The sequence below is a fragment of the Desmodus rotundus genome, chromosome 6, assembly GCF_022682495.2.
Source record: "Desmodus rotundus isolate HL8 chromosome 6, HLdesRot8A.1, whole genome shotgun sequence".
Taxonomy (NCBI): Eukaryota; Metazoa; Chordata; class Mammalia; order Chiroptera; family Phyllostomidae; genus Desmodus; species Desmodus rotundus.
Genome location: NC_071392.1, coordinates 86786982 through 86814377, shown reverse-complemented (window position 1 = coordinate 86814377; position 27396 = coordinate 86786982). Strand labels below are relative to the sequence as shown.

The 27396-nt window shown below is 41.1% G+C and overlaps 1 long non-coding RNA gene across 1 annotated transcript in view; it reads left to right on the top strand.

Moving 5' to 3' along the window:
- LOC123480204 (uncharacterized) overlaps positions 1–27396 on the top strand; it is a 54773-nt gene that overhangs the window by 9574 nt on the left and 17803 nt on the right. The window contains exons 2-3 of the long non-coding RNA XR_006656113.2: positions 17564–17642; positions 24084–24193. This is a non-coding gene — a long non-coding RNA (uncharacterized lncRNA). The remainder of the gene's footprint in view (positions 1–17563; positions 17643–24083; positions 24194–27396) is intronic.

Sequence of the window (27396 nt, the reverse complement as noted above, 5' to 3'; positions counted from 1 at the left end):
TACTCTCTTCTAAATTCTGCCCCTCCACGGGTAGTTGAGGCTTCGTTGTGGTCTGCGGTATTCAGAACATCCCTCAGTATGAATAAGAAGGGCGTATTTTTCTCCATTACGCATTTTTTAGTAAAAATTGTCAAGGTGTACAACACGATGTTCTGATAGACACATACACAGTGAAGTGATTGCTGAGGTCGAGCTAGTTAACATGCTCCTGTCCTCATGTGGCTGTGTGAGTGTGGTGAGAGCACCTCAGCTCTGCTCTCTCAGCTACTTCCCATGCACAGCGCAGCCCCAGTTGTCCGCCCCCCCCCACCTCCTCACTGCGCTGGGCATTGACCCCCTGCAGCTCATTCATTCCCTGCGCATGCAGGTTTGTGCCCTGCCGTGAACTTTCCCTGCTTCCCCACCTCTCCGCCTGATAACTGTCTTTCTCCTCTCTGCTTCTATGAATCCAACTCTTGGAGACCCCACACATCAGTAAGCTCGTGCAGTAGTTTTCATTCTGTCATTTCCTTACCACAAAATGAGGGAGAAGAGGGAACACAAGGAAACTCCGGGAGACGCTGGATACGACTGTTACTTTGATTGTGGTGATAGTAACATCACAGGCATTTGCATTTGCCCAGACATACCAAATTGTACATATTAAATACTTTCAAGTCTCTGTCTGTCAATTATATCTCAATAAAACTTTACACAGAGAAATTTTGCTTTATATTTTTACATAAGCGTGGCTTAAAATTAATGAAACTCTCATTTTTTTTTAATTTGGGAAAAAAACAAAAAAATGGATAAAGGAAAATAATAAATATAAGGTCAGAAATTACAGAAATAGAAAACAAAGATTTAATTGAGAAATAAAGTAAACTTAGCTTTTTAAAACAATTGCTAAAATAGAACATACTTACAAGTTTAATTAAGAAAAAAGCATAACTATGTAAGAGCTCTAGTTAAAAGGGAGACAAAGCTACAGATACATCAGAGGTCAAGGAGGTAAGACATCGGAGTTCGTTTTTGCCCTATTGGTATAAACCTCCTATGGTCCGTTCCTCCTCGTGGTTTCACCTGTACATTCTGACAAAATTCCATATAAACTGCCTGAAGGCTCTGAAAAGAAGAGTAATAAGGTTGTTCCAAGGAGTCAAAAATTGGAGAAGCAGCTTGCATGGGGGTGAACTTTACATGACTTTTTCCCAAGGGCAGGTCACAGTTATGGAGAATGAAGCCCAGTTGGCTGACAGTCACCGTCATTGTTAGTGAAATCAGGGAAACCCTTGAGAGCAGGAGAGAGAGAAGGAAACATCCAAGACGATGGGCCAGAGGAAAACATCCCCCAATTTTATATGTAACTTGTACAAGTATTTGTCTAACTCTTGGCTGCAAATGCACGAGCCAGACACAAATCAGAAAAAAGCCTAACTGAGGTCTGAACACCACACGCAGAGTGAGAGAGATAACTCCCTCCACAAACCTGCCTGTGCTTGATTACCTGCCAAAACAAATATTTCAATAGTACCCAGAGGATTATAACTCAATCCAGAGTGTGTACAACAAAACATGAAAAATGTCCAGTATAGACTTCCAAATTACTCAACATGGAAATAACCAGGAAAATGTAGCCCATTCTCAACAAAAAAGACCATCTACAGATGTCAGTCTGTAGATTATTAAAGTATTAGAATTATGAAGAAAAATCTTTAAGCAGCTACCATAAATATGCACCATGAGTAAGTACATGGAAAAAAGTTGAAGTTAGAAGATAGAAAATACTGGTCAGAAGAATAGAAACTACCAAAAAGAACCAAATGGAAATTTTAGAGCATTAAAATAAAATCTGAAATTAAAAACTTGAAGGATGAATATGTCGGGAAAGAGAAGCAGTAAACTTGAAGATAAAACAAAACCAAAGTATTCCATGGGAAAGGGACAGAAAACATAATGAAATAAATTAAGTCTGAGGGACCTGTGGGACAGTGTTGATGATCTCACATACATGTAATTAAAGTCCCGGAGAAAGTGACTGGTACCCCACACGCTGAAAATGTGAAGAAATAATAGGTGGAGACTATACCATGCAAACTACGAGCATAACAAGACTAGAGCAGCCGTGTTGATATTGAATGAAATAGACTCTAGTACACAGGGTCATGCCAAATACAAAGAGCAGCATTTAATAATCGTAAAAGGGAAATTTATGAGGAAATCATAGAAATTATAAGTGTGTATATCTAATAAAAGAACCCCACATTAAAAAGGATAAAAATAAAACTCTAAAGAGAGAAATTGAAAATTCCATGACAATAACAAAAGGATATAACACCACTCTCTCAGCAAGTGAGAGAAATGCAGAATGTGCATTTATTTCAAACACATTAAACATTTGCTAAGGAAGACAAAAAGAGCCTTCCCAAAATTAGACTTCAGACCCAGATGAGTTTAGTGGCTAATTAGATCAATTATTTGAGGAAACATTTTACACAAACTTCTGCAGAAAATTTTTTAAAGAAAGAACATAAAATCAATACCAAAACCTGTCAGCAATAATGAAAATATTAAAATTTCCAAATATTATGTATGAGGCACATGGTGTAACATTCATTACATTGTATACTATATAAAACATGACTCATAATATATCTGAAAAACAGGCTAAAAGAGGGGAATATAGAATTCAAATTGTAGAAAATCAGAAAAGAGACTCCTGTATGAGACTGTTCCCAACATAAAAAGGGAGTTGAAAAAAAAGGATGGCAAAAAGCATGACAAATGTCCATTAAAATCATAAAGGTATTAGGTTTTTTCAGTCACTTGTAGTTCTATAAAATTTATTTCATATTTATGGTCATATTACTGCTAATGTGTAGCTTGGAATTAGTCTATCATTGAATATTATTTCAGTAAATATATGACTGTAAATATACATGTTTTCTTTATCTATGTCATTGATTCAGGCAGTCACAAGTATTTATTGAACACTTACTGCGTGCCAGGCGCTGTCTGAGGCATTGAGACACACAGGGAATAAGGTGACCCGGAGTCTCTGCCCTCCTGGAGCTTACGGTCCAATGAGAAGCCTGGCCTTTGGAATACAGTCTGTTACCCAGAAATCACTCTGAGTGTGAATAACAGTGCCAAACAGGGAATAAAAGTCAATGATAATCAAATTAAAACAGATGACATGTCAGGAATTGTCAACAGGGTGTTGAAAGAAACGTGGGCAACTATTAGAGTCCATCACCAAAGCATTTGGGCGGGCAGCATTCTGCTGGCAACATGTCCCTCGTTAAGAAAAAAACTAACCTCCCCAAGTCAGAATAGAGCCGTTAGATTTACCGAACTGCATCCTGAGTATGACACAGTTGCTTTAGGACAACGTCGCAGTGTGGGATTTGAAAGCAGTCCCTGAAGACGTCAGGTGGCAAAGTAAAATGGGTTTATTGCACCCCGGAAAATGCTTCATAATAAAAGCCGCCATTCAAATATAAGTCCTCTGCTGGGCTGGTAATTTATATTCATGAGGCGATGCATCCAGCAGTGATCATTTAATTAACAAATATAGGGTGTTCTAAAGAGAAATGGTCCTTCCCTTCTGCCAAATGTGTCACCCAACATCAGCATCACTGCTGAGGTGTCAGGAGTGTCAGATGAATCTTCAGACGCCTCATACGCTGTGCAGTGGAAGTAACTCCACGTGGAGATAAACTTGCACTTGGCTCAATTACCTTCATACACTCTAATTCTAGAAGGCAGGCGGGTTTCTTTCTGAACACTCTTCTAAGCTTCAAAGGGTTTCATCGCCAGAATGATTTCCCTAGACGTGGAATCTGTTTTACTTCAGCATTAAATACAGTTTAAAACCAAACAATCTTTGGGAAAGATCTTAGCAGGCAGTTTAGATGTCCCAGCCAGTGGGTTTTTGAAGCACGCATAGCAATGAGGAAATGGAGTCATAGCCCTCCCTGAATTACCGCGCAGGATTGAAACACAACCTGCAGAGCAGGACTAGTGTCTTATCCAAGGGAGATTTCTGCAAGGTCGACAAGGATTTATAGTGAGCAGAAGACAGATATTCAAAACCCTGCGGTGCTTTGGTGCTTACTGTTCATTCTCCATGGATTGTGGGTGCTCCTCGTAACTTTTACACATTAAGTTGCATTTATAATTTATAGAAAGCACATTGTAAGAAGAGGAATGTTTCTACGACACATTGCGGGGCAAAAGTAGGTTTATAGTTGTGAGTACATGAAATAGAGTTTCTTCTTGTATTTTTTATTATATTATTTTCCATATGGACAACTGTAAACCTACCTTTGCCCTACCCTGTATATGCACAAAACAGTGTAAATCCCACTTTTAAAGAATATTAAGTAATATTTTGGACAAAATAACATTTCTGTTTTTTTTTAAACAAGGCATTATTTACCTGTGAGCTGAAAAACCAAACTTGAATGTGAACTTAACTGTCCCTCTTATTACAAGGTGCTTTCTATCAATGCCACAAAATTGACGTTTTTAGAGGACAGTTCTTCAGTGTGAGTTTGCCTAGTGTTTCCTCGTGGTTAGGGTCAGGTCGTGCATTTGGCGCTAGAGTCCTGGACAACTGACATTGTCACCTAATCACATCACATCAAGATGTACATCACTAGGCTGAAGAAGAACCCAAGAGGTTTCTCTACCACGCTATTACCATCTCTCTTCTGTGTAAAGCAACATCTTGATTTTATGCAAAGATTCTGCTCCTCATCAAAATTCCACACACTGGTTTTAGCACGTGTTAAAAATTCTTGCCTGAATTATAACGGTGGTGATTACGAACCTGAAATTTTCCAACTTCTTCATTCAATATGTATTTGTTATTTGGCATTCGGCTAAAAAAAGGAGCTGTTCTTTTCCTTTATTTAGTTTCTTAGCTATATTTAGTTATAGTGAAAATCAAGAGATGCTTGTTTAAGCCTACTTAATTCTGTTCAGAGTATTGCTTTGCTGTTTCCTTCTGCTTTGTGGTTGGGTTCGGTGGGGGACGTTTTCTACAGCTGTAGCACTTTGGTTTTCATTTTCTTTTCTTCTTCCGGTAACTTCATGGATGTGATCTGCTTTTCCCTGCACCAGTTCATTTTCTGGACTTTCTTCCGAAGTGCCCTTTTCTGTTAGAGTGAACTGCAGTGTCTTCTTGGATGATCTGGTGTTGTGGTGGCAATAGACAAATACACACGGACTACCGAGTCCTGTGGAGGAAAAGGGACAGTGTGGCCACTCTCTCAAGGGGAGAGAGCCCCGATCCTTGCCTTGACAGGCTTTTATTGCTTTTCTGGGCACATTACATTGAGGATGATCCTCATTTACTATGCACAGGTTCCAGGCGGTTACAGAAAACAAAGGAGAGGGTGTTGCTAATGACATAAAAGAGGAAGGATATTTGCAAATGTAAAGGGGAAAGTAGTTAAGCTGGTTACACTGGTCCTTGGAAGGTTCAGCATAGATTTTAGGAAGTTACTTTAAAGATATGCAGTAAATGTTTGCTGCCTCAATTCAGGGTGAGGGAGTTTTAGCAAGAAGCAAGTCTTAAAGCTGCCTAGGTACAATGAGGGCCTGATTCTGCACGGAGAACCTATCCGTGGACATGGGTCCTGCCCACCAACCTCGCTCCCCACTGGCTTTTCCGAGTGGAGGCTGGGCCACATTTCCCACGCTTGGAACAGTTTCCCATACTTGGAAACACGGTTAGTGTGGGGACGAGTTCCTTCTCTATGGTTTCTGCAATAGCCTTCGTTTCCCCTTGAATTTCTCTTTTTCCTTCCACTACACACTTACAAAAGACACCAGCCCCTTTCTGTTCACCTTCTTCTACTACAGCTGTTCTTCTGAAGCAGCCGCTCAGGTCCTCACCCGATTTAAGACCCTTCTCCATAGCCGAGCTGTGCCTCATGTTTTAACACTGAGCGTTGGGCTTTTCCCGCAGGTGCTGTTGACTGTGCTCCTCTGTGTCCTCAGCCCCCCAGTCTTCTATTTGCATCATGATTCTGGCCCCCACCAGCCTGTTCCGATAGTCCTCTCGTTATTTACAGTGGCTTTTTGTGTGTGCTCCTTGTAAACTTGAAAAGATTTTAGGAACATTTACAAAGATATTTGGATATAGCCCTGGCCAGGTGCCTCAGTTGGTTGGAATATTGTCCTCTGCACCAAAAAGCGTGCAGGTTCAATGCATAGTCGGGGTGTGTACACGAGGCAACCAATCAATGTGTGTGTGTCTCTCTCTCCCTCTCCCCCCCCCCCTCCGCTCTCCCTGCCCATCTCTCCCTCCCCCCCAGTCCCTGACTTTCTCTCTAAAATCAATAAACATATCCTCTGGTGAGGATTGAAAAGAAAGAAAAGAAATTTGGATAGAGATGGCCATTTAACCTAGGAACAACCAGAAATTCACTTAAGGACTTGAAGCAGAGACTTGACATGACTTAATTTGCGTTTTGCGAAGATCTTACTTCTCTGAAGGGAATAGATTAAAAAGAGTCAAGAACGGAATCGGGAGATGATTTCAGAGTCTGGAGGCTACATACAAGACTGCTGTGTTCTCATCAAAGGTTTGGGCAGTGAGGATGGAGAGAAATATACATCATCAAGAAGTGTTCAGAAGTTTTAACTGAAAAGACTCAGCGACTGATAGAAGTTACCCCGGTTCCTAGTGTGAGCCCCAGCATGCTGTTACCCCAAAGCTTTGACGTGCATTCTCCCACTCCTTGGAGTGCCTATTACTGTGTGCAATAGACAAAATAGTCACCACCCCCCAAAAAGACATCCACATCCTAATCCCCCAAACCTGCGAGTACCTAACATGGCAAAGGGCATTTTGCAGATGTGATTAAGGTCAGGATCTTGAGATAAGAAGATTGGTGTGGATTATTTAAGTGGACCCAATAAAATAGCAAGAGTCCTCGTAAGAGAGAGGCAGGAATGTGATGCTGGAGGAAGGGAGGGAGAAGAACAAACAAGCCACAGAATGTGGCCTGTGTCTAAAAGGGAAAAGGCAAGGAACGGATTCTCCCTCAGCCACCAGAGGGAATACAGCTCTGTTTGCGCCTTGATGTCGGCCTGTAAGAGCCGTTTTGGACTTCGGACCTCCAGAACTGGGCGATAGCACGTTTCTGTTGTTCTAAGCCACGGAAGTTGTGGTAATATTTCCCAGGTGTCCCATAAGCCAACCCCTCCACTTTCTCGAGCTCCACTCAAATCTGACTTTATCAGAGACACCTTTCCTGACCATTTTGACTAAAATAATCCTCTAACTCTCTATCCCTCTCAGTTTGCTTTATTTTTCTTAACTGTTACTCTCATTTCTGAACCTATTATTCATTCGTTTTCTTGCTTTCTTTCTCTCTCTCTCTTTCTTTCTTTCTTTTTTTTTTTTTTTTTTTTTTTGCAAATGAGAGCCTGGCATAAGGTAGTAATATTTCTTGAATAAATTTATAAAATGAATGAAGTATTGAATGGTAGTGCTGTTTTCTAAGTAATTAACATTGGATGAGAAGATTCAGGGGAAAATAAGTTTGGCTTTGGATATGATGAGTCAGACACTTATGAGACACTGTTTTGAATGCAGTAGGGCAGTGTGTCCTAGCTATACAAATATGGCGGTCTTAATCATATAGTCAGTAACTGAATTCATGGAAGGAAATGAGCACTTCTAGAAAGAGACTACAGTCCCTTTTGGGGATCATCACAGAGGTTTGCCAAATGTTCTTTGACATTTCTCAAAACGACTCTTTTTTTTTTCTTCACCTTCAAATATAGATTAACCCTTCACTTGTTTGTCTTAGTTTATGGTACTACCTACCATTCATCAAAACAGAAACTTTGACTCTTCCTTAAATATCAAATTATTGAGATAGGTGCAAGATAAGGACATCCAGGAGAGTCAGAGTCAGTTAATTAAATCCTGTTGATTCTATTTCATGTGAACCTCAGAAACCCATCCATTATTCTCTGTCCCTGCTGCCCCTGCCACAGTTCATAGATCTTCTCTAACTTGACTTATTATGATCGCCTTCTAACCAATCTCCTAGCTCCAACCCTCTTTTCCAATTTATCTTGCTCTCTATCACAAAGCTAAAATTTAAATCTGTCATTTCCTGGCACCAAAAGGTCCCCTTGATATACTGTCTAAGATCTGTCACAATCAATTTGTAACCTGCCTTGCCATAGATATTTTCAGTCTCTTGTTCTACCCTCACCAGACACCACCCCTAAAATGCTGCTTCAGTCCCCCTTGATGAACATGGTACAGTGTTTTATGCTTCTCTGCTTTTGCAAATATCATCATCGCTTCTTCATGTACCTCATCCTTCAAAATCCACCTCAGAGTTTAACTCTGTCATACACCTTCCTTCTCTGCAAACATATCGGTGTCTCCTTCTTCTCAAATCCCACAGCTCTGTGCATTTTGTGTGACAGCTTCTCCAACTGTTCTGAAATAGTGTGTGTGCATGTTTGCATACTTTACTATTTTGTCAGCATTGAAAAAAATTTTTAATATTTTTCTTCATGCTTTCATGCGCCCGGCATAGTGCCTGGCTGACATTAGGTTCACAGTAAAAATGTGGTGAATGGATAAAGTCAAGCTCACTAAATTATAGCTTTGGAAATAATAGCATGAGGGAGCTCTAAAATATGATTCCAAAAAAGCTTCTAATGCCAGCTTGTATATGTCAATTTTTTATTACCTCTCATTTTATTATCAAGAGGCATTACACTCGGTGCAATATTGGCTAAAAATACTATGCAATAATCAGAGGGTAGGAAATGAAAGATAAATATTTCAGAGAATGGCAGTTACAGACGAAGGCAATGCCCAGTTTGTGGCCCCAGCTGCGGGAGATGGAAGTGGAGGAAACTAAAGACCAGGCAGGTCGCATTCATGCACGGACACTCGTTGGGCATCTGCTTATAGCCTCCCATCCCACTGTGTGCTCCAGCCAATAAGACCAGCACCGTTCTTGGGGTACGTGACTGGACAGCACCTTGGCTGAACTGCACTGCTCTCCCACTCTGTCCCAGAACTGGGACCCTGCAGCTTGGGGAGCCCGTGTGAATAGCACCAGGAGCTGGGCAAGTCCACATCGGTGGGACATGGCTTTGGATAACCGATCCTGGGTGCCGTTCCTAAAGGGAAAGTTCTCAAGACTCATTGTACACAGCTCCTTAGAAGATGCTGGGATGGTCCCAGCTCAGTTTACCCCAGAGGAAACACAGGCAAGCTATACCCTATAATGACTTTCCCTACTTCTCTATCTTATTCCTCCCAGTCTCCCACAGAAACCCCAACTGAGACAAATGGTATCTGAGTCAGTCCTAGGTAGCAGGCCCTCGAGAGGGCATTGTGGAGCTGGTCAGATGGTAGTAAGCTGTGTGGTGAGAGCCCCTGGCATGGAACAGCCAGTATTATGTACTGAGACTGTCACAGGTGGGAGCTAGGGGGAGGGAGATGTGGAAGGTGAATGCAGTAGCTGCATGGTGATGAATGGTATGGGGCAAAAGTAATTTTAAGCATTGTGGAGTTGGCTGCTTTTTGAACTACTTTAGAAGGCTTGAAAAAGGAGTTGATAAAGTCAAAGTTAGCCTAGTTACAACTCAAGGCATAACGTGAAAGTCAGAAAACTCCCATGGCAGTATGAAAGGAGACTTTTATCTGGTGAAGTCCTGAGTCAGACTGTGCCGAAAGTCATGCCTGGCACAGAATCATAAGGGTAGAGAACTACAAAGGAAGCTGCATTCATAAGCTCAACAGCGGATAGGAAAGGAGTTGGTCCCTCAGGTGAGTCTGAGATGTTGGAACAACTTGAGAATCTTGAACCCCTAAAATCCCCTGAACCCTTGAAGTCAGCAGAATCAACTCCCTCCCCATTGCTAGAAGAAGTGTCACCTTCTCTGGACACCCTAAAAATGCCTTCCCTGAGGAAGGTGTCTTGTCCTCTAGAGCTACCCATGTGGGACTCCATTGCCCCCAGACCAGTAATTGGGTGGGTCATAGCCCAGCCTACACAGGAAAATACAGTGCTTTCTCCACAAGGAAACAGCAGAGCTCCACCAAAATTAGAAGACGTGGCTGAATATGTGCTGACAGCAAATACAGGAACACAGGGTAGCTGTGTCTCTTGAGGGCATCAGACCAGGACGGAGTGAAATCTAGACAGGCAATATGTATTGACATGCAAATACTCCCCCATGATTCAGAGGTAGCCCCCTGAAGTTAGGACATAATAAGCCTGGCCGGCAGCAAATGCTGTAGAAGTGCTGGCACTGCTTCAGCAGTGTGCCTAGGAACACTCAGTGGTGAGAGAATGGATTGATGATAAAAGACTGGGAAAGCTGCCTTCTGAGCACCCCCAGGAGGGCCCAGAGAGTGAGCCTTCCACTAACACAGTGAAAAACGCACAGGTGCGAGTGGCTGGTTCACTCTAATGGTTTGCGGATGGCTGTCCTAGAACTAAGGGCTCTGGTGTCAGTGGGAGTTACAGGATTCTGGATGGCAGAGACTAGGTGGACCCTTTAACCCACTAAGGTAAGATGCATGTCCACACAGTAATGGGCAGCAAGGCTTACACGGCAGCTGGACTACCTTGACCCACCAAGGTCCATGACCAAGGATAAGAGACCATGGTTTTCCTGGGTATTAAAAAGTTGTGAAACCAATTATTTGTCTAATTTAAGAAAAAATTTCAAACTGTTTAACAGAATGTTAGTGTCCTCTACCACACTGGAAGCTTGTGATCTCTCATTCAGTTTCCAAATTCTAAGTAAGCTCACAGGCCCAGAGCCCATTCACTGATAAAGAGACAATGTTCCTTTAAGGAAAGAGCCTGTAACGTTACGACAAGTGTGTAAAGGGTGTAACATTGATGTTGCTCTAGTCCTTCCCCCAAGGGGGCCTGTAGCCATCTCCCAGAGTGACTGTAAACCTGGACAACGCGCGTGCCCAACCATACGGGTCATTGGGTACTAGGCCCAGTCTGACGGTAATACCTGGGAACCTCAAAGGCCAGCATGTTGACCGTTAGAATCATTTGTTATAGAGGCCAGAGGATAAGTGAAATCCTGGCTCAAGAAGGCCACACGGAGGGTCAGTGGGTCTGCAGACTTGTTCTGTGGTCTTTCCCCCAGCCCCACCCCGCAGGACTGGAATGGGTACGCATAGGGTCTGACCAAAGCCAGACCTGTACAGCGAGAGCCATAAGGGAGAAAGGACCACCTGGAAGTCCCTGACGCGTGCCGTATCTTCCTCTGTAGTAAATGGGTTGCAATGTGGTATTTCCGTTGAAGTGGAAAGAAAATCCTGCTTCACACGGATGTGTAATTTAAGAAGGCAGGAGGATTCTGTATACAGATGCGCAGATAATTGTGGTGGCTGTTCTTTGATACTGTACCACAACTCAAGAGCAGTGTAAATGTTGGGTACACTGTGGAACCTGCAACCATATCAGTGAACTTTTCCTACGTGCTTGCTTAAACATTTATCTGTCTGTCTGGCCCTGTGGATGTTTTTACTCACTCTGGATTTTATAACATCTTCCAAATGCTGTCACATTTCATTATACAGTATTAAAAAATTAGGCTCATTACTATCGCCGCCAACATCCTCAGAAATGTCCCTAGGTATTGAGGAGCCATCAAGGTCACAGTGCAGTTAAATGTGTCCCAGAATTCTAATTGCTGCCTAAAAGCCTGGATTTTGTCATTGACAACAAGTTCTGTCAGTTGCTTTCCTTAAAGTGACAAGGTCACTTCATTCATTTTCAAGAAAATATGTCTGCCAGGTACCCGGGTCCGAATTACCACAGCTCACCTATCAGTTGATCTGTCCAGGCGAAATGATATCCTTTGAAAAAGTGAGGGGGTAGCTCAGTCTCACAAGTACTTCCCCTGGGGAAGCTTCGCACTCCGGTGTGCAGAAGGAGTCCTTCCAGTGTGCTTCCATGGTCACACGGAATGTTGAAAATGTTCATTACACATGAAGGTAAATCACATCTTATGTAAAATAAATATATTTTCAAAAAACGTGCAAAGAGCGATACCACCCTACAGGATCAGAAGTGAGTTCTTTGGCCGTTTCGTCAGGCTGTCCTCAAGTCTCTAAGCTGTTGCATGAAGACCCTGCTAACTGATGTACTGCGTGTGCGTGGTGGGGAAGAACAGGAGGACGGCAAGTGCAGGCTGCTGCTGGGGCTTCGACTTGTGCTGAGGCACCAGCAGCACAGCCACCCACTGACTTTGCATCGCCGGCGCAACATCAATGGAGTGAAAAGGCAAATAACACCTCCCATTACTGTAAAGCTAGTTTGAAGATGGGGACCACCTGAAAGGGCCCCAGAGACTCCCAGGAATCCACCAACCATATGTTAGGAACTGCTGTCTTGCATAGGGAATAGAGTCAATAATAGTGTAATAACTGCGTATACCAGGGGGAACACTTTGCAAGGTATATAAATGTCTAACCACTATGCTGTGCACCCGAAACTAATACAAAGTAATATGGGATGTAAACTATAATTTAAAAATTAAATTTAGAAAAGAACTGCTGTCTTAAAACCAGTAAAGGCTGAGATACCAGAGAGAAATAGCCAAGATGTGGTCCTTTGAAGGCATCTCACAGAATAACGATCAGAAATCGCAGCACTTTTCAAGAATCCCAAGTGTGCAAGCAAAGGAGACTCAGTCCGCAGCCTTTCTTTTCACCTGATAGAAACCGCCCTGGGTCTCAGCAGCAAAGAAGGAAACGGTACCTTTGAGAGGAAGCTGCTCCCAGCTCTCCCTCCAGGTGACCATGAACTCCAGTAACAGAGGCCCTGGCAAATTCACAAATCCCTTCCCCAAACCTCGCCACCTGCCCTGGGCATGGAACGTTGTGTATATAGAGCAGTGGAAACGTCGCAAAGTTTCCGAAGGTGGATATGCAGAATAAGATCCAACCTGAGTGGGGTAGTGGCTCTTTCTCCCCCAGCAGACATTCGATTTCCTTGGAAATGCATCATTTGACTTTCTAAAATGTCCCCACAGTCTCGAGCACAGCCCTGGCCCTGGAATAAGCCTTAGAGAAATACCCGACTCACTGATTTACTGATATAATAAGGAACTGAGTTAATAATGCGTGCATGGGGTGATGGAGGAGAGCATAATTGAGCAAATATGCCCCAGGCAGAGATATTTCCCATGAAATCCCAGGTAACAAAGATATGTATTTATGATCTGTTTCCACAGTTTTTTTTTATTTGCAGTTGAATATTATTCTTTTTTGTACGTATCGTCACAATCATACTCCACACAATTTGCCCTGTTCTGTGAGCAGCGTGCTGGCTTCTCTTCTGTGCTCAGCCTGGAGGGCTCCGGTGACAAAACCGTCAAGAGGGTCTAGTGCTTTGCTGTCACAGAGCAAGGGCTTGAATCCTGTTTCCGAAGGTCAAGTGCTTCAGGAGTGTCTCCCTCAAAGTACCATTTGCTACTGTGACATTTAAGACACGTTTCAAACTTGAGAATCCATCTAGCAGTTCAGTTTAGAGGAGTATACACTGGCATTGAACGTACCAATCCAAATCTGGTGCCAAGTGAAAGTCAGACAGTTTTTCATCAAAGTCTCTTGCCTCCCCGCCACGATAGTTTCCTGTGACCCAAAGAACTAAAGAATTTACTAAATGGAAGTCTCTGTGCAAACCATCTGGAAGATCCACTGTTCAATGTATGTGTGGATGTATGTGCATGAGTGTATTGTATATCGTCTGATATTTTCTAGTTTTGTTTCTCGGAGAATAAACATCCCATTGCCAGCCTTCTTCATGAAAAACAAGCTCTCTTTGAAGTCTAGTTCTAGGTGCATGCAGGAGCCCTTCGTCTTGTCTTCTGAATTCCCTCTGCTCAACTCAGCTGCTCACTGGCGAGTGAAAGCTCTTTAACAGAAACACGTATTTTATTTACAAAAATAGATGTCATAAAATAGAGTTGAGGCAATGATTTTTAACTCCTTTATACAAAAGCGTAAAAGACTGCATACACGAATTCCCCATTTGGAGGGAGGGCAGAAGGGCAAAGGACTGAGGCCAGAGGGCACTAAGTGCCACACACCCGCGGTGTGGGGGGAGATGGACTGTCCCCAGGGGACAAAGGGACTTTGAAGAATAAAAGGCCAGAGCTGCTGAACACCCGCAGTGCGGATGCTCAGTCTGGGTCGGGCCAGTTCAGGAAGGGCGTGTTCTCTGAAACAGACAGTGCTGTGCGATACAGCCTTCTTTAAATGATGTCCTGCAGTGGCTGTGGCTTCCGCCAATTGTTTCTTACACAGAACTATCCTGATGCCATAGTTTTGTCATTTTTTCTGCCATCCACTGTTTTCAGGAAAAAAAAAACCCTCAGTTGTTGACACTTTTTATTTCCATAGATACGGTAAATAATTTGATTTTGGTTAGTTCTCTGCAACAAGCTCTGTAAATGAACTGAAGAATCCGCATTTCCTAGTAGTGCCACCAGGAAACCCAACCTTGTGTGTGTTTGTTTGCATTGAGAAGCCAGGTCTAACCTCCCTCCACAGGAAAACTCCGAGATTGCATCCGAGTGACTCGCTCTTCCTACAGGACACTAGGAATTCTATTCTGCGGAGGACAGGATTGCTGAAAGACAAGTTGAGAGTCAAATTATGTCTGATTTTCCTTGCTTTCTATCGTTCCTGTTGTGCCCTAGCATGGAGTTAGTGACCGGGCAGTTGATCTGAGTTTCCGCACCGACCACGGCGTTCGACATCTGATGTGCTTCGTAGCCACTTGTGGGTCCTCTTTGGTGGAGCATCTGTTCAAATGTTTTGCATGTTTTAAATTGTTTTTCTTCTGTCATCTTATTGAGTTACAAGAGTTTCAAATATATTCTTAACACAAATAATTTGTTAAGTGTATTTTTGAAAATACATTTTTCTATCTGTGACTTTTAACTTTCTTAAAAACCTAGCGAGGCGATACGTTGTGTCCAGAATCGCACAGCAAGCCGGATAGATTGATTGCAGTTTCACCATTTCCTCCAGTGTGCAGTACTCAGGGCAGGTCTCCTCCGCAGAAATTTCACCGAGTATTTAGGAAACGCCGTGGAGGCAGGGCAGGAACCTATACCCTCTGTGTCGCCTCCGAAGAAGAAAGCCTTGGCAATTCTCCACACAGAAAGACGGCCCAGGCTTTGCTTTATAAATATAATGTAATGCATAGATCTTACTTTCTCTTTTTTTTAAAAACGCCTCAATATGCTAAAATATTGACTCTATGTAAACAAATTTAAGCTTAATAGAATGCAAAAAGAAATAGCTTTGCAAAAATTTCAGTGGGCCGGTTCCTACAAAATGTAATTTATACAGAAGCCCAGAATTTTGCTGAATTGACAGAACCAGTCACTCAAGGTAGTAACAACGACCTCAGAGAGTTACTCTCATTTGCATAGGAACACACTTTCTAACAGAATACCCCAGATCCATAAAGAATATTGATATATTTGTGCTGATCCATTTATATTCTTCCACTTTTCCCCCCTGAAGTAACTGGCCGAGTGTGACATAGATGAAAAGTGACCTATCCATGGATTTGGTCACACCCTTTGCCTAATGCTTCCGACCAAGATACTGAATTTTCTCCCTTAAAAACAAAACTTACTAAATTGTTTCCTAATGATCTGAAAGAACTTCTACTTACATTCACAGCAGCTAATTCACAGTCACTAAAACTAAAGTTATTTATTTGAGATAATACCAAAATCACTGAGAAGATTCATAGTTACTAAATAATTAACCTTAAAGGATGTTGCAACTTATTAGTTACCAAGACTCTGTCACCTCACAAAGAGAGAAGATTTTATGAGGCATGCGTAGTTTCTCCTCGACAGACACAAATGCATATTCTTTCAATTTTATAGATGCAAGTTGCTTTCTGAGATTCTGCAGTGCGCTCTATTTTAGAAAATTTTATTTGAAATACTAAAATAAAAACCAACCAAACAAAAAACAACGCACTTGAAGAAGAGTCCCTTGACCAAGACCTGATCAGAGAGCTGTCTGAACTGCAGGCTTTGGTTACTGGTGGCTCATGTCCTTTCATCCGCACTGTTGGTATAGTTCCAGCTACCTAGATGCAAAGGGTAGTCCAGCCCAAGTTTTAAAAGGGCAGCTCATTACTTCCTTCCACCAGAACTGTGGACTCATTAATTTATTTCACATCTGTCTGAAATCCATGCCACTGTTCCCCTTGACAAATGGCACACGGGGCCTTTCCAGGCCTGCGGATCATTAGAACTACGCGCAGAGCTTGCACGTGGTCAGTCCTCAGATGACCCCCGTTCTCGTTTTTTTGTCTCAGTGTAAATTTTTATTTTTACCCAAATTATATATGCCTGTTTTTTTAAAGGTAATAAGCACTTCCATAATGTTGATATGCAAAATAGATATTTCCCTGACCAATTTCCCTTGGCCTTATTTTCTTCTCTCGATAGGCAACCAGATTCAATCCTTTCAAAGGTGACATTTAAAAAAATGCTTTGATATTATTTATAATATGGTTATGAATCTAGGTTATTAGTTTTAATTTTTTCAAAAGAATACCCATCATAGAAGATGGAGATAAAGCTTCATTTCCTTGTCTACCTCTCTATACTTGCCTCTTCCTCATCTCTCTCTGTAATAGTTACCATGTAAAATAGATCAATATTCAACATGTGCATTTATAGGACTATGTAAACACTGTTCTCAGCTGAGCTATGCAGTAAGCTATGACTACCTGAGTTCACTATACAACTCTTTGTATTTCCTGGACTTAATAATTGTACAGTTGTTTAATTTTATAGGTAATAACTACTAATCCACCCCTAAATTTTCTGCCAATCCTGTAACTCTCCTCAGCAAATAACAAATGAATAAGAATATTCTTAGAGAATATCTCCTAGGGTCATTTAAGGTGTTTCCTTATGGAATGGTTGCTTGCCAAGTCTTTGCCCCTCCTACAAATTCCCTTTTTCTCTCCTCTGTATTGTCTTTCCTAATTTTTTTCAATTCTATACCTTCCTTATTCTTAGATTACTTCCTTATTTTGATAGAAAATATTTTCTAGTATTTTCCAAGAGAGGATGCATTGGAATGAAATTTTGGAGAACTTACATATCTAAGAATATCTTTTCAAACTCAATTAATAATTTGCCTGAGTATAGAATTATAGGTTGGTTTTCCAATTATGGATTGGAAACCATTTCCCTTCACAATTTTGGTTTTTAGCTTCCTGTGTCATGGAGAACCCATCTGCTTCCTGATCCTTTGTTTGTGATTTTTATTTCTAATTTCTCCAGGACAGCACTTTCCAATAATAATTTAAAGTGACCCACAAATGGTAGCCACATACATAATTTTAAAATTTTTAGTAGCACTATTTAAAACATTAAAACAGGGGAAATTAATTTTAATATTTTATTTAATCTAATGCATCCAGAATATTACCACTTAACACGTAATCATATAAAACCTTTTAGTAATATATTTTGAAATCCTTTTTTTTTTTTCATCTACAACAAGGCTTCTAAATCTGTAAAATCCGCACTGACGGAATGTCTCGGTTTGGACTGGCTCCGAGTCAAGCCCTCAACTGCTGCAGGTGGGTGATGGCTACTTATTGGACAGTGAGATGCCAGCAGGATTTAGGAGCTTTCCTTTTTTTTGCTTCTGCTGTTCTGATACATCTTAATAATTTAACTTGTGAGAGTCAGATTCTTTCCATTTTTCAAGCACTCATTGGGCCTGACTCATTGGGCCTGACTCACTGGGCTTCATAACTCATGTGTATCAGTTCTAAGAAAATTCTCTCAATTACTGCCTTGATAATCCTTCTTTCTCTTCATTTGCTGGGTTGTCTATTTCTGAAACTTCTGTTACGCAGATAATGTGCCTGCTTGTTCTCTTAGGTATTTACGTATTTCTCCTGTTTTTCATTTATTTTTTTTAATTCTGCTTTCTGGGAAATTCAATTGAATTTTTCAGCACTTTCTATTGAGTTATTTTGTGATCTCATGTTTTTTAATTTTGAGAAGCTCTTTGTTTCCTGCATGACCATTTTCAACTGCGATTGTTCTTGCTCCATGGCTACCATGCCTTCTTTAGCTCTGTAAGGATACTCATGATGGCGTTTTTTCAAATCATCTTCCCTGTGTATAGTCTCTGTTCCCTCAGTTTTCTTTTTCCTCTTCTTAATTTGTTTCATCTATTTTTAATTTATTTTAAAAGCTTTATTCATTTATTTTATGGCGAGGGGAATGGAGGAGGAAAGAAGAGAAAAACATTGATGTGAGAGAGAAACACTGATCGGTTGCTTTCTGCACGACCCCAACCAGGGTCCTGGCTCCCAACCCAGGCATGTGCCCTGACCGAGAATCCACCCAGAGACTTTTTGGTTTGCAGGACAATGCCCAAGTCACTGAGCCACACTAGTCAGGGCAATTTTTTTTTTTTAAATGAAAGCTGCTGTCCTCAGTTATCTGCCAACTCTCTGAGTTGTCCGTTTAAGAATGAGAAATTGAGAGCTGACCCATTGAGTGTGTGGGTTAAGCCTGTCAAACACTAACTTCACTGATTGGCCAGTGTGTCCGGCAAGAACCCCCAGTCCTTGTGTTCTGAGGATAAAAGACTGGCTTTTGCATTCTAGGAGCAGAGTGAGAGAAGAGGACCGGGATTATCGTACACGCCTCTGTTCACATGATCAAACCGTCTCCAGTATAGCATCTCCACTTTCAGTTGTACCTGGTGTCCCCCATTTCAGAAACCCACCACTTTACCCACTGAAGAAAACCAATCTTTGATATTTTGCTGGGGTAGAAGAGTCTGTATTATTTTTGCACTCTTTAGAAGTTCCTTTACGGTGTTACATTTTGACATGGTGTCATAACTATGTGTTAAGAAATGCTATATAAAAAGAGCAGTGTTAGTTTTACTTTAACTAATTATCCCACTGTGTAAAAATTTGTAATTTGGAAAAACAATTATGGACCAGAACAGTTTTCAAAATTTTTTTCTTCCTGAAAGTACACTATGTCTCCAACACCTTTTGTCCAATCACAGATAGAAACAACCTGGCCAGCCACCACTGGCTAGTGTGGAGTCTGAACCTTCTCCAGACGTAAAGTGTAGCAGGTTTAGCTCTCACAGTGCCACCACTCTCAACACCCACCCACTGGAGTATGCAGTTAGGGTCTACTGCCCCCACGTGGTAGCTCTTGGTATCACTTCTGATGTCTCAACTATAAATTGGGTGTTTTGCAAGAGATTCAAGATTTATCCAATTATGTTTATATTCATATTACTTATGAATAGAAATACTTTATTAAAGAATATAAATATGAAGTCTGTCTAGAGAAAGTCCAGCCATTGTTAATATAACAAGAACAGTTTGTGCAACATCTGTGTAACCTGGCAGCCAAGGAGCATGGACTGGCACACACATGCATGAACAATGACAACTTCACTGTACTGGTCAGTGGGGGCGGTAGACGCTGTTGAGTGAGCATGTGTACTGTGTGGCCATTGCATTCAAAATGACTGAGCAACGAATCTGCATCAGATTTTGCATTAAGCTTGAACATTCCTCCCAGGAAACTATTCAGGTCATTCAGAAGGCTGCAGCTATGGGCAACTGGTGATTGGCGGCTTCATCACAACGTACCCGCTCATGCATCACGTCTCATGAAGAGTTTTTTGGTGAAATGTTAAAACACCCAGGTGACTCAGCCCCCCAAAAGCCCAGATTTGGTGCCCTGTGACTTCTGCTTTTTCGCAAAACTAAAATCGCCTTTGAAAGGAAACAGATTCCCAACCATCGATGAGATTCAGAAAAATATGACAGGACAGCTGATGGAGATCCCAATATACCTACTTTGAAGGGAACTGAGGCATTGTTGTCCTATGTACAATGTTTCTTGTATCTTGTATCTTCTTCAGTAAATGCTTCTATTTTTCATATTATATGATTACATGGCTGAGTACCTTCTGGACAGACCTCGTATTTACATGTCATAGCAAAGAACATGATTAACATTACTTGAGCATTTTTCTTTGAAAAGTAATTTCTAAAGGAAACATGACATCGTACTTACTAATCTTTGGTTGTTATTATTGTAAAAACAGCTTAATCTAATCCTGTTCTTGTACTTACATTATATAGAATAATTCTTCTAACACTTTCTGAATTCTAAGTATCAAGGCCTGATTTGTTTTAAATATTTACATGTGACTTTTTACCCTCCAAGTTCTTTGGCCTCACGAGCCTGAAAGATTTTGAAGCATGTCTCTACTTCCCCTAGTAGGTCAGTTCTGCTGGCTACTGTACTTCTCTGGGGAATTAGGGATCTCTAGAAAAATTTCCTTACACCTCATTAGGGCAAGGGATACCATGCCAGGAACCAAATTCTAGATTGGTCCAAAGCCAATGTGAGAAAAAAGTAAATCTCTACTCAGCAATAAAAATGAGGAAACCATTGAGCCACACAACTGATATGGATCTCAAAGGCATCATGCTCAACAAGAAAAGCCATTCCCAAAAGGTCATAGACTATATGATTCCATCTCTATAACATTCCCAAAATGACAGAATTATAGAGATGAAAAAAAATTTGTAACTGTCAGGGGTTAGGGAGGGTGGGCTGGGGGAGGTGGGGTGACTATAAAGATAGAGATCTTTGTGGTGATGAAATAGTTTCACATCTCGAGTGCAGCTGTGTTGTGCACATCTACACATGTGATGGAAATATATAAAACTGTACACTCAGTACACCAGTTTCAATTTCCTGTTTTGGTGTCGTATTGTAATTGTGTAAGATGGCATCATCGGGGGAAAGAGTGAAGGGTGCCCAGAACCACTCTGCAATATCCTTGTAACTTCCTGTGAATGTATAATAATTTCAAAATAAAGAATATTTTGAAAGAATAAAGAAATCAATTTTTTTGAGTAATCAAAACTTACATACCTGAAATTTAGACATTACAAATTTATTTGAAATATACCATTACTTGTGAGCAAATTGTGTTCTATTGTGTCTAGAAATGGAGAGAGGTAATAAAATTCCCAAGATTCCAGGTAGAAGCAAATAATTTTTACCTCACTACCTCATGTTCCTTGTTACCGTGGTAAAGTTCACTTACACAATTCGAAAATCTATGTACCCTAATCTTTATATTGAATTTGGAATTTACTTTGATGAGTCCTAGTTTCTAAATTTGTGCCTCTTTTTAGTTTCTTTACTTCCTCCTGGATGGTGGGTTCTTCTTTTTTAGAGAATGCTTTAAAGTTGAGTATCTGTACTCAATAATATGGCATCTTAGAATTTTGCGGTTTTTTCTTTATTACTTGTCATATAGTTTCATTACCTTATGGAAGATTGTTTTCTTCCTCTTACTGTTTTGAGCTAGAGACTGTTAAAATGGTGGCAGTAGCCATCAGAACAATACCAACACTTTATGGAGAAGTGCGAGACCTTTACCGCCTGAAGAAAAGTCATTCTGAAGTTTCAATGGTGCCCTGGTCAGTCGTCATAATTATGTTACTTTTTGAACCTGCACCTTTGGGAAACAATGCCTTATATTCCCTCAAATCAACTCTCAATAAATAACAACTTGATATTTGTTCCATTGTTATTATAACCTGGTAGTTTTGATTTAAACTTGAACTGTATCAACTGTATGTTTAATTGATAACTGAGGGTATCCTCTTGCCTAAAAACTGACTGTTCTGTTTATAAGTAGATGATTTTTAAGCATAAAACTTATTTTCTCATAGTAACACTGTTACTTATCGTTGAGTCACAGATTAATTCACAAAGTTGGATTTAAGCCTAGAGGTAGATGTATAACCACCAAGGCTATCATGGGCCCATCTGCTAGCATTAAGGCCTTTCTTCATTGATGCTCTTTCAAAAACAAAGGAATGCATGGATTTTCACCATGATGTATTCAAATAGCAAAATAAAGCGCCTCTTAGATTTTCTCCAAATATGTTCTCTGTCACATTTTTTCCATCTCGCTTGCCTGTGTCCAATACCAGCCTGGCCAGGCTCTCCTAACTACCGTGGGAGGCAAGGCTCCCAGCAGAAAGCCCCAGCTCTGTGCCAGGTCGCCCTACACAGGCAGAAGGGCCCTTGAATGTGCTCATGTCCCATCTTCCTCGCCAGTTATCATGTCATTGGCTCAGCTCCAGATGCACCCCTCCATATCTACCCTGTGACAGGTGATGGAGTACCTTCCCCATTTCTCCTTCAGGGTAACGCAAGCACAGTGTCCCAAGGTCACTGCAGGAGGGATTTTCCTGCTTTCTCCAGCCACAGCCTGGGGTCTATGATGCCACTGTGTGGAGCTGGGACAGAGACCCTGATCCAGAGCCCTGACTCCACCACCTTGCAGCCTGTGCCTGGCATGACCTTTATATGGAAACCTCACCCTTCAAAGGCACCAGTGCTGCAGAAGCCTCACACCTCAATTGCCTCTGCAGCCCCTAAACCCACTATGCCCCTCTTGTACCCAGAGGACTCCCACAGACTGTCTGGAAGCCCGCCTCTTGGCAGCCCGTGCCAATGCATACCGATCACCTGCTCCCTGCTTGCACTTCCTAGGTTGTCACCTGCCCGCCCAGCTCTTGTAGACCAGCTCCCGTGGGACCAAAGCTGTGAACTTCTCTGTTACCCCAGGAAGGACAAGGGGACTGTAAACCGGAAGAGGAGGATAATCCTAAAAGTATGATAAAGCTCAGGGTGTGTGAACATCCAGTATTCCATTTTTTCTGCTGAAGAAAGAAATTGTTCCACCTCAGACAAGAAAGACTGAAATTGGGAGATGGCGTGGGCTGAGACAGGAGAGCTCCACCGGGCTGCCTGGTGGACCTGCAAAGAGCTTGTCCAGCCCCTGGTGAGGAGGCAGGAAACGTGCTGTGTTTACAAGGAGAGAAAAAAAGATGTCCAGGAAACGTCAGCAGTGGCTCCCTGGTCATTTCCGGGCGCCCTTGAGTTGACTGGGACAGACATTCTTCTGTAAATTGGGTTCTACTTGTGTGTTGCATTTGGGGGGAAGGAAGCTGTGTTTGGGCTGACCCGTTAGCCTCACTTAGCAGTATTCCTACTGTATGATGTCCACTCTGCATCCCATCCTCAGGGACCGCCAAGATTTTCCCTTTGTTGTACCTCATTTCAGCCCCAGAGAAGACAGAGGACTCTGATGTGCCTCAGAGATTAAACAAAACCCCAGTGAGACAGCAGATTGGGCAATGATTTTTTTAAAAGATAAAAGCAGAAATTTCTAAAATGCAAATTGTCTGAAGAAGAAGAGCCTGCGTAAGGAATCCTTTGTTCCCCATCACGAAAGGTGTTCGAGCAGAAACTGGACAACTAACACCGAAAATCACGGACAGGATGCAAACCACAGAATTCTTGTCAGCCCATGTGTTCTATGCTTCTCCAAGTTGGGGGAATTTTCGCATTAACATAGTTAAAATAAACTTTGTCGAGCCCTGTTTTGGTCTATATTTCCAATTTACTGTTTGTGTAGCACATAACACTGGTTCATCCTTTTTCTAATAAGAGTCTGCCTGAGTCCTTCAAAGTATAATTCTTGTACACTGGAAAGACGGTCTGAAAATATTAGGTGATTTGAGATGGCAATGCAGCAAAACCTTTAAGCCATAAAGAAATAACTACTTCTAAACTTTGACATTGACCTCTGAGTATTACTCTCTTTCCTACCTAATGCAGTGAAAGTTGAGCATTGGATATGGAAGCATGAATAGAGTTCTTGCAAAAATACTACTGTTGTTTATAACCATACAAAGAATAAAAGGCAAGGTGGTTTTTTAGAGTTTTAAAATAACAGTCCATGTACAGAATAGACCGCAAAGGAAAATCAAACATTTCTAAGTTTAATACTTTTTTTAATAAAAATAATTGAAACATGCCCTTTTGAGATAAACTGAAAGGAGTTAAACCTTTTTTATACTAATTCAGAGAATTAGTCAGGGACTCGTCATAAATCATTTACATTTTGAATTTGTTGTGTATTTCGTCAACAGATTTTTCAGAGTTCACCGGTGACCCACCCTAGTGTTTACAAAGTCTGGCACCAACGTGTGTTTAGAACCTCAGGTTTGCTGTAAGAGAAGATGTGGTCACAGCTTCAGAAGTGAGTTTCTAATTTGCTTGCTTTTGTAACGCTTTCCCCTATATTGTTATGGGCCTCAAGCTTGCTGGTCTCTCAAATTCTTAGCCTGACGTTTTATCTCCTCACCTGTTCAAGTGTGGCAAGCTTGTGTCCAATTCTACACGAAATTTAAATGTGTCCCTTCCCGCCTACAGACGTCTTCCCTTGCTTGTATAGAGGGGTCCATCTTCTGCCATGAACGGGCAAGCACTAGTTCATCCCTGAGTAGATGGTATTGATTCAGTAAGCCCTAAAGACTTTTGACCTTTTTAAAAAGTGATTCCCAGTGCACAAGGTGTTTCACAAAGTGACAAGGGCTTCTGTTCATCCAGATGAAATCAGCACCGTTTAAATTGAGCATATTTCCTAGGGAGATTGTTGGCTACGTGGCATTCAAAAACTGTATTATGTTAAATAAGAGACACTTTGAGTAATTTCAATTGAGCTTTTTCTGAAAAGGGGAAGAGTGTAAAAAAGAAGACTCCATGTCATAAATTGAATCTAAAATCAGCAAAGGGATTAATAACTTAAGGTGATATTAATATGAAGTAGCTATGAAGCTGAATAATGATTTTGAGTTTGAAGGAAAGATTAAGCCAGACAGTAATTAGGCAATAAATGATCTAAATTGCTATATAGAATTAAGACTTAAAAGTACATGTGATTTAAAGTCAAAAGACCTGAGTTCCATGCTCACATCTGCCACTCGGTGACATTTACTTCCCCTACCGGGGGCAGTTTCTTCACAAATAAGAGGAGTGTGTTGAATTAGATGATCGCTAAGCTCTTCGCTAGATTTGACAATCTGTGATTAACCTGGGCCACATGGCGTTAAATAAAAACCTGTGGTACAGGCAGATTAATTTCAATAAGAGTTCTACATTCATTCATTTAAAAATATTTATTAAGCAAGTATTGTGTAAAAGAGTATTAAAATAGACATTTGAAATGCAACGTTTGTGGAAGGAAATGCGAGTTTGGCATACCTGTGCATCATCATCCCAGTAGAGGTACCCTGAAGACCCAGTGAAATGCAGGTACAGGGTTTAGGAGAAAGGTTGCAGCTGGAGCTGTGGGTGTGTGCTGCAAAAGGTGTGACTAACTAGCGTTGCGTACAGGCAAGTACCCAGGGTCACGTTTAGAGAACGCAGAGACCCCCAGGCTGCCGTTAGAGCTACCGAATCTGTTGGCATGCACTATTGCAATAGGTTCTTCGTTCTCATGTACAAATGGCCTTCCTTCTCTTTCCTGTATTGTCCGTAGCTATCATCCTTATGTCTCATTTAAAATGTCCTGCAGTTATTGAAATGATTTCTCAAGAGTAGATGCATTTTTAAAAAGAAACAATCATTTTAGAAACCTAAAGGGGTGAGCTGACAACAGGGATGACAGGTATCAGTGACAGGCTCCTGGAGGGATAGTTCTGTGAGGGAGGGATTAACGCAGCCTTAAAATTACATCACCCCGGAGAATGGCCAGAGCAGCCCTGAGAAAGAAGGAAACCAGGGCTTCACATTTCGTTTATTTAGTCAAATAAACCTCATGTCTCTCACATTTTGGGGTTTGAGGATTCTTCAAGCTACGTACATCAGGAATGTGGGCTTGCAGTTTTCGTGTAGTTTCCTTGTCTGGTTTTGGTACAAGGGCAACGTGGCTTCATAAAGTCAGTTTGGAAGTTTTCCTTCCCCTTCTATTTTTTGGAAGAGTTTGAAAAGGATTTGCTCTTTTGCTTGAACAGTTAGCCTTCACCGTCGAGATTTTTAAATGTTTTTGTATGTTCTCTTCCATACTTTCTTCACTGTGTTTAAGTTATTGCTATTCTACATTTCATTTTCTCCACAAGTGAAGTCGAAATCTATGCTTGTCTTCTTCCAAATGAATAGCCACTTCTGCCTACACCACTTATTAAATAAGTCACGCTCTTCAATAACGGAATTAAAATACCACGTTTGTCACATACTACATTTTTTATATGCTAGATACATTTCTGGGTAATGTTCTTTTCTGCTGATCTTTTTATTCCTTTGCTATTATACTGCTTCTTTATTATAGTGACTCTGAAGTCAGCCTTAATATCTGTTAGGCCAAAACTCTTTCACTATTTGATTGTTTCTTAATTTGAGGAGCTATTATCCAGTATTTATTAGTCCATTTACATTTTAGATTTAGTATCCTAGTTCCAAGAAAAACATGGGAAGTGGCACTTTGTTACATATACACATCTATTTAGAGATAGAAAATTAACTTTTCCTGCCCTGGAACAGGGCGTGGCTTGAACTGCATTCAGAGCTCTTCATAGCCCTTGGTACAATGCCCAGATTTCCGTGTGGAGATACCGAACAGTCTTTTTAAGTTTATTCCAGAGAATTTTATAGTTTTGTCACTGTTCCATTTTTTTTTTTTAATTTTCAATATACACTTGTGTAGATAAAACCTAATGAATTTTGTAAGGTTATTTGTTCCTCTGCTGGCTTACTAACTTCTCATATTAATCTTGGTAAATTTATACCAGAGCATATATCCATAAAAATCAAAAGAGTAAACAACCTAGGAGGAAAAATATGTGTAACAAAAATTATAGATAAAAACACATTTCTTAACAGATAAAAAACTCATACAAACCAATAAAGATTGCAATGGGAAGCCTTTTAAAGACTATGAAAAGGTAACTAAAAAGGACGAACACAGTGACAACCAGAAATGGCCTATAAACATGGAAAGATGTTAAAACTGTGACATTAAAGAACTGCAAGTTAAAATGAATTACTATCAGATTGGTAAACTATTTATAGTTTGCAGTTGCATACCTTTAAAATGGCAGTAAAACCAAGATACTCTTCGTGGGCGACTCTTAATGGTAAATTCGATTTAAATTAAACTTAACACCCATTGGAACTACCTACTGGTCGCCAGTCAGCTCGATCAGAGCGTGAACATCCCCGGCAGGCGGGGCTGAAACATGAGACTAGAGACATACCCAGGAATGAGTTTGTGTAACGGAGGAAGAGAGGTCTGTTCCCTTCTCAGACCCAAGTTTGTGCAAGGACCCTCCGAGAGTACGAGGTGGGAAGGACAAACACCTGGCTGTTTGGTCATGGAAACACGGAGAGGACTGGCAGTGCTCAGCTGTCTCCTGCAGTCCCTGCAAATGCACCTCTGACGCCTGAGTGGTAGCTGCTTCACTC